Source organism: Plectropomus leopardus, chromosome 8 (assembly GCF_026936395.1).
Source record: "Plectropomus leopardus strain MGB_pleo_1.0 chromosome 8, ASM2693639v1, whole genome shotgun sequence".
NCBI classification, from domain to species: domain Eukaryota; kingdom Metazoa; phylum Chordata; class Actinopteri; order Perciformes; family Serranidae; genus Plectropomus; species Plectropomus leopardus.
Window position 1 is genome coordinate 30,536,526 of NC_142183.1, and position 7,086 is coordinate 30,543,611.

The 7,086-nt window shown below is 39.1% G+C and overlaps 1 pseudogene across 1 annotated transcript; it reads right to left on the reverse strand.

Moving 5' to 3' along the window:
* Positions 1–271: 271 nt before the first annotated feature.
* On the reverse strand, positions 272–4,493 carry LOC121948461 (ubiquitin carboxyl-terminal hydrolase 37-like; annotated as a pseudogene). Its single transcript, XR_015777323.1, has 12 exons — positions 4,464–4,493; positions 4,280–4,344; positions 3,524–3,611; positions 3,281–3,403; positions 2,964–3,160; positions 2,552–2,644; positions 2,215–2,346; positions 1,986–2,109; positions 1,742–1,893; positions 889–988; positions 679–755; positions 272–536 (listed from the first exon to the last, which is right to left on the reverse strand). The product of XR_015777323.1 is annotated as a ubiquitin carboxyl-terminal hydrolase 37-like (transcript).
* Positions 4,494–7,086: the final 2,593 nt, after the last annotated feature.

The window sequence follows — 7,086 nt, forward strand, 5'->3', positions numbered from 1 at the left end:
CCGGTGGTGCGTGTGACCTCTGAGTCGTTGAAGGTCAGCCAGCGGTCAGCAGGGTCATCCAAATCCACATCTGGATGCAGACCTTCACTGATGTAGTGTCCTAACGGGAGACAAATCAGCGTTACATCAGATGTCTTAACAAGTAGAGGTTATAAAACATAGACTAAGATCAGATATACAACAGTGATTTAACAGCAACATGAAACATTTAATGTCTCCTTTCTCAGGAAAAGAAAAGATGTCTTACCTGCGGCGCTCCGGAGCCGAGATGGCTGATGATGCTCACCAGACTGTACCAGCCGTCACCCTGAGAGGGAACACAGGGAACAAGAGTTAGCTACACACACACACACACACACACAAACACCAGTTCACACAGACCAGATGTTTCCTTTGTAGTTGATCTCAGACGAGTTATTTCTTACCTGCTCTGAGACCACCATCAGCTCCCTGAAGAGGTCGACCTGGTCTCTCAGCTTCTGCAGCCCCAGCCACAAGGCGTGAAGGTGAACCGCTTCAAATGCAGCATCAGCACTCTGTGGACAGGAAGTGAAAAGAAGAAAACGTGTGAGCAGGTTGCACATGATCGATGGTGTTCATTTTTAATAATTTTCTCAAACATTTCACAGTTAATCTCAATTATCTAGTATTTAATCAACTCTAACTATTGTCACTTACTTGGGCAGCGTGACGAAGGCTGACTGCTGGCTGGACGAGTTGGCGCCGCAGTCGCACCTGAAATCCAACTCTGACTCCTGAAACAGCACAGAGACAACATGCTGTCAGATATACATGAACTAACAAGGACTGTGTGTGTGTGTGTGTGTGTGTGTGTGTGTGTGTGTGTTGCTGTGATGATGTCACTGGAAGAGGACAGGTGGATCTTACCTTCAGGTAGTCCTGGATCATCTCCTGGACTGAGCTTCCAGGCTCCAGGTTGAGAGACAGGTTGGTGAAGTTCTCCTCGTGTGCAGAAGAAGCTCCACAGCTGCTCATTAAAGGGACAGGACACAGAAAATTACAGAGGTGATGACAAAGGCACAGAGTCGAACAGATGGATTCCTTAATCAAGACAGTGCAGGCTATACGTTCATTTTTCAAAACGTGAGGTTATTAAACAAATTTCAGGGCTGTTTCAGTAGCTCAAAGATAAACAGTCAGGCTGCGTCCACAATCTTGTCCTCTATAGTGCTCTACATCTACTGCCCAGCACTTTACCTGACTGTGTGTCCCAATGTAACTGCATGCAGCTCAGGCCTCATTTGCACTGCATGGTTCAACTCAACTCAACTCTCTTTTAGCACAGGTCCTTTTCTCCATTTCGATTTCTAATGCTGATAACACCCTCTCAGTGGAGGGGGGATTCTCAGCTAATCGCCAAAGCAGTAGCTCAGCTATTTAAAAGCAGCGCGTTGATGCAGGCGGTCCTGTGTCAGTGCTGATTCCCTTTGACCAATCAGCCGTCTGCAGCGTTTTAACTGTCTTCTAGTAACGGCTCAGCTAACTTGAAACCTCGACAAAGTTGTACTATCCACAACTTTTACTAAAGAAAGCCAACAAAGAAGGAGTTGAGTTGAGTTGATCCGTGCCTAATCACGCAGCAGAGGTTAGAGTCACGGTGAACAGGCAGTAAAGTGCTGTTGGCCTGGATGTAAAGTGTGAAAGTGATACACGCAGAGACTGAAAGTGTGTTGGCATTTGTCTCCTGCTGTGTATCCTGTGTTTCTCTCTGTTGTCTTACCTCTTGCAGGTCCAGGTGGTCTGCATCCTGAACCCAAAGTGTCTCTCCACGGGGCACCTGTAGCTCCATCCCACGCTGGCAGCGACCTCCTGCAGCAGCAGGGACTCTCTGCTCATCTGAGCCAGAAGAGTCGTCAGGAACTCGTGAGCATCCTGAACACACAGAGACACACAGAGAGTTTGAAGCACAGAGAGCAAACTATCAGGAGGAGGAGAAACAACAACAATCAGACTGGATGACTCACTTTCTGGCAGAAATCCTCAAACTCAGGAGCCCGGATTGAGACGAGCCACTTGAGGCTGTAGAGGGCCGTGAGCTTCTGGTCAACGTTTACGGAGCGGTGACACAGCACGATGTTCATGAAGCTTCTGCAGAGGGTGGAGAAGAAATCAGAGGTAAGTTTCTGCTGTTATTTCACTTTGGTCATTAGGATAGAGTCTGCGTGTGTGTGTGTGTGTGTGTGGCTGCTGTACCTAAATAGTTTAGCTTCAGGCACCAATTGCCACAGCTCCTCCCAGCAGCGGACGTCTGTGGTGAACTGCGCCAGCGTGATGAGACTCTGGAGGCTGGAGTTCATGTAGCAAATCTGGGATGGATTTGGAAACCTGACACACAAACAGAACTCATCTCAGCACACACGAGCATCACGAACACGGACAAACTGGAGCTCTTTTTCTCTTTCCTTTTAACATTAGAGAGATTCAATTTCAGTTTCGATGATTTATTCAAAAAGCAGCAAAGATGTTCTTCTAGGATGAAGGTATTTGACAGAAAACTGTGTTTCTTGTGTTTTTTGGCAGATTTACTCACCCAAACCATTTCTGCTGAACTGCCGGCCTCCGAGTGCTGATGATCTGCGGGACATCATCTACATCACTGAAGTGGACCTGACGAGTTCTGGTTCTACAGAAAGAAAGACACACAAACACACGGTCAACAAACATGACAGACATTTTCAACTGAAGTAAGCATCATGGATCTATCAACAGAGCTGATGTGACTCAAGCATCCAATGAAGCTTCAGCGCCACTGAAGAGATACATTTTTTTTTCATATTTTATAAACCAAACAATGAATTGATTCAACAAAATAATAATTTGCAGAGTAATCGATAATCATCATTAGCCCTACGACTAATATTTGCATAACTGTAGTGAGCATGGATCTTATTGTTGTTGTGCTTTTGAATAAGAAGTTAGAGTGTGTGATTGGGTGGACGTACCTGTTGGAGGACGTGTCCCTCGTGGTATGTGGACGGCTCACAGGCTGGACCACGGGACACTCGTCCTTCTTCTTTTTCTCCACCTCCTTCTTGGGCTCTTCGTCCTCTTCCTCAGGGATGAACGCCACCACCTCAGTGACCTCATCTGGAGCATGAGGAGTCTCGCCTGCAGCTGGAGCCACTCGATGTTTTCTCTGTTAGCGGAAACACAAACTCTCAAGGTTCAGTATTCCATGTTTTTCTCTGTAATGTACAAGTCCAGTCTGGTAAATGTGTGTGTGTGTGTGTGTGTGTGTGTGTGTGTGAGAGAGACTTACTTTGCAGCGGTCGAAGGCTCTGCATATCCAGCAGCGCTTCTTGTCTGCTTTGACATGTCCAGCTGTTGTTGTGGTGGCTGGATCATGTTGGATCGCAGGTTCCTCTGGACGTCTTTTAGTCTTCTAAAAAAATCATCAGAATAAACCATTTTGAGTATATTTTGTTCCCAGAGCCTAAATATGAATCCTACAAAGAATTAAAATGGGTTCATGTGAAGTCTTGGCACTTCCTGTGCAACATACCAAAAGTCGGCCGAACAGTCTGCCCCGCCAAGGAGTCCTCCCAGGACGATCCTCCACAGAGGGCTTGGCGGCAGGAGCGTCTGAGACTCTGGTGAGAGACACAAACACAATTCATTAGCAGAGATTGTTCAAAGAGATGAATCATTCTTTATTGTAAATACAACATGTTAGCAATGTCAACTTTTAGTCAACTAATTAGTTAGTCAACTGTCAAAAACATGCAAAACAATGTCAGCAACTGATTCAACAATTAAGTCATTTATTGAGTGAAAAATTAGCATCTCTAGTGTATGTTTGCTGCTTCTTTCTGTTTTAAATCATCATAAATTAGCAATGCTCAATATTCTTATCCACCTCATTTGAATAATTAAATGTAGATTAATTATGAAAAATAATGTAATGCAGTACTTTTAATTAAACACCAGTCTTCAAAAAGTGAAATCAACACTTATCTGAAACTATTTCAAAAACAACTTTTTGCTGGGCTGTTGTATTAGAAAGACTTATACAAAGACTAATATACGGTAGGTGCACATAGTATATAGTATCGTATAGTGGAGAATTAAATTACTCTGAACGCCTGTTTTTTTGGTTTTTTTTTACCTCCTTTGTATAAATGATGTGACCAAAATATCTGAAACAACTTCCATTGAATCTTACCGTCATACAACACCACTACACATTACATTAAAATATGCAGCTGTCTCTTGTTGTCTAGTTATCACATTTACTGTCTTCATTGGTAACTTTTCTTACCTTCCACTAGAGACAGAGCGTGGTCTCCTGTTTCCAGCAACTGTCTTAGTTGTCTTTTGATTTCTCTGTAAAAGTTGAAGAAAAATACATTTAGTTGCAAGTTGTCAAAAAGGATTTGCCTTCATAGCTGACTTCATAGACAATAGAATCTACAAAAACCTGTTTGAAGATCTGTAATACATACCTGTCGTCCACAGCAAGGTAGATTGAACATGGTTGCTGATGTTTGTTTTTTTTTGTAGCTAAAGTCAGCTCTCAAAAAAGGGCTAACCTGTTCGAAGTGTTTGCAAACATCAAAGTGAAATTCTTTTGTTGTTACTCTGAAGTCCTTTCAGAAAATGTTCTAGAACATGTCAAGATTCTACTGCTTTGTTGCTTTGGTTCCATAACAGAATGCATCGATAAGCATTTTTTTTTTAAAAATGGCACCCAGTGTAACCAATAGTGAGACACTGGAACTTTTGGCCTCTTTGTACATATAAAATAATTTCTAAAGGATGTCAACAGGTCACATAAAGTAAACTGGTGCATAGTGCGTATTTGATGGATAAGACTGTTAATGTTTTTATTGTCAATTATTCACATAAAAAAAAAAAAAAATTAAAAAATCCCAGTGCCATAAAGTTGCTCTTCAAACACTTCAGTGACACATGCTGTTACACTTAGTGACATGTTTCTTCGTTATGAACACACACTGGAGTGTGACTAAATCGCGCATTTACCATCCAGAAGAACATGATCTCACATAAATACTTAAAATGTCCACAGCCTCCTAACATCACACTTTTTTGGTGTCCATGATGTGTTATAATTATGTGTTTGTGGCACCAGGACAGTATATGTGGGATTGAAGTAAAATAAACTAAAGTGTATTTAGTGTATTTTAGTAGTATTTATAGTATGTTTATGGTAATAATGGAAAATCTCACCCAGAGCAATAGTGTTGCTTATTGATGTGTTTTTAATGTTTTGGTTTTTTTTTGTTTTTTTTTACCACAACGGAGCCTAATTATGCAGACGAATATGAAATAACCGCCACACAATAAATGTTAGTGTTCATGTCAGTTGATGTTGTTGACACCCATCAAATGACATGAAATACAAGAGGCTTTTCCTTTTATTCTGGCACTCACTCTTTTCACTCACTCTTTTGTGCTGTAAATTGCGTAATAATATATTTAGCATGAATACAAAGATATTTACATAAGAAACAATAATATCAACTTAAACATTATTGGGGAAATTTTCATTTATATATCTACTTTTTATATGATGACTTTTTACAAATAGTCATCAGCTCGGACAAGCCTTTCGCTGCTGCCAGTGTGTCAACAAACATGCAGCAGGTAAGCTGATAACTTTAAGAACAAATGCACAACGCTGGTATGAATTATCATGACGTGAGGCTGTTGTGTTAGATATTTTAAGACAAGAAATACATGTATTATGCAAGCTAAATTGTAGGCTACTGGTAAATTAATGCCTCTAGCAGGTGGATGACTAGCTTATGAACTATTATTGTAAGCATTTGTAGAATTCAACTAAGCATATTAGCATATTTACTTATAGTAGTTATTATTTTATTTCAGAGTAATTATTTTACTTGAGTATTTCCATTCTGTGCTACTGTATACTTTAACTCCACTACATTTCAGAGCAATTGATGTAATTTTTCACTCCACTACACTTATTTAATAACTTAGGTTTCAAGTTACTTTGCGACATTACATTATTTACAGAAAATAATAAATCAATAATACATTGTGAAATGTTATCACTGATTAACCCTTTGAAAACATTTTTCCCATGTGCTGCATTCAGACACCCTTCAAAAGTATTTAAACCCATATAACCTGAGGTAAAAAAGGTAATATTCTCTTCAAAAACATGTGGGAAAAAAGGCAATGAGCAAAATGCAAGGAAGTGGTTACAGGTGACAGGAAAACAACCTGGAAATATTTGTTTTAAGAGAAAGAGAGATAATATTAGATTAGATAATAATAATAATAATAATAATAATAATAATAATAACAATAATAATAATAATAATAATAATAATAATAATAATAATAATAATAATAATGAAATATCCATATACATTATTAGAATATTATATATTATTAGAATTATGTATTCAAAAATGTTAGAGAATATTTAATATAGATTTTATATACTTTTTAGATCATTTCCCTGTTTGTTTTTAATCTTTAATTTTTTTCATGCAAATTTTTCAGGCAATTGATTGCAAGTTGATTTGCTCAGGTTCCAAAGGGGTTAAAACTACACAGCAGTGTATAAAGTAATTAAAATTAGCACCTAGATCACCAGCTGCAACATCAAAATGATTAACACAAAAATTCATCACATTTTATAATCCAATTATGTGATATATATTATTCTACAACGAGCCATTCTGCATAATAAGTACTTTTACTTTTGGTACTTGAAGTGTATTTTTATGCTGATACTTTTGCACTTTTGCTGAACACTTTAACCTAGGTAACACATTCCCACTGTAAAATCCAACATGGTTGGTACTTTATACACTTGTGTGTGTGTATATGTGTGCTTTGTGACTAAGGGCCCGTCATAATAACCTGTACTGGGGCCCGTCGTTAACTAACGCTACTGTTATCCATCTGTATGATTGCTAGATATCATACATCCATGCTTCATACCAAATACATGTTTTCCAATAAACTTAATCATACATATCCAGAGAGGCAGTCAGATCCATGTCAAACAAAATCATTTTCATTAATTAATTGGATATTTGAAGGGTTCAGAAGCAGAAGGAGTTTGTTTGC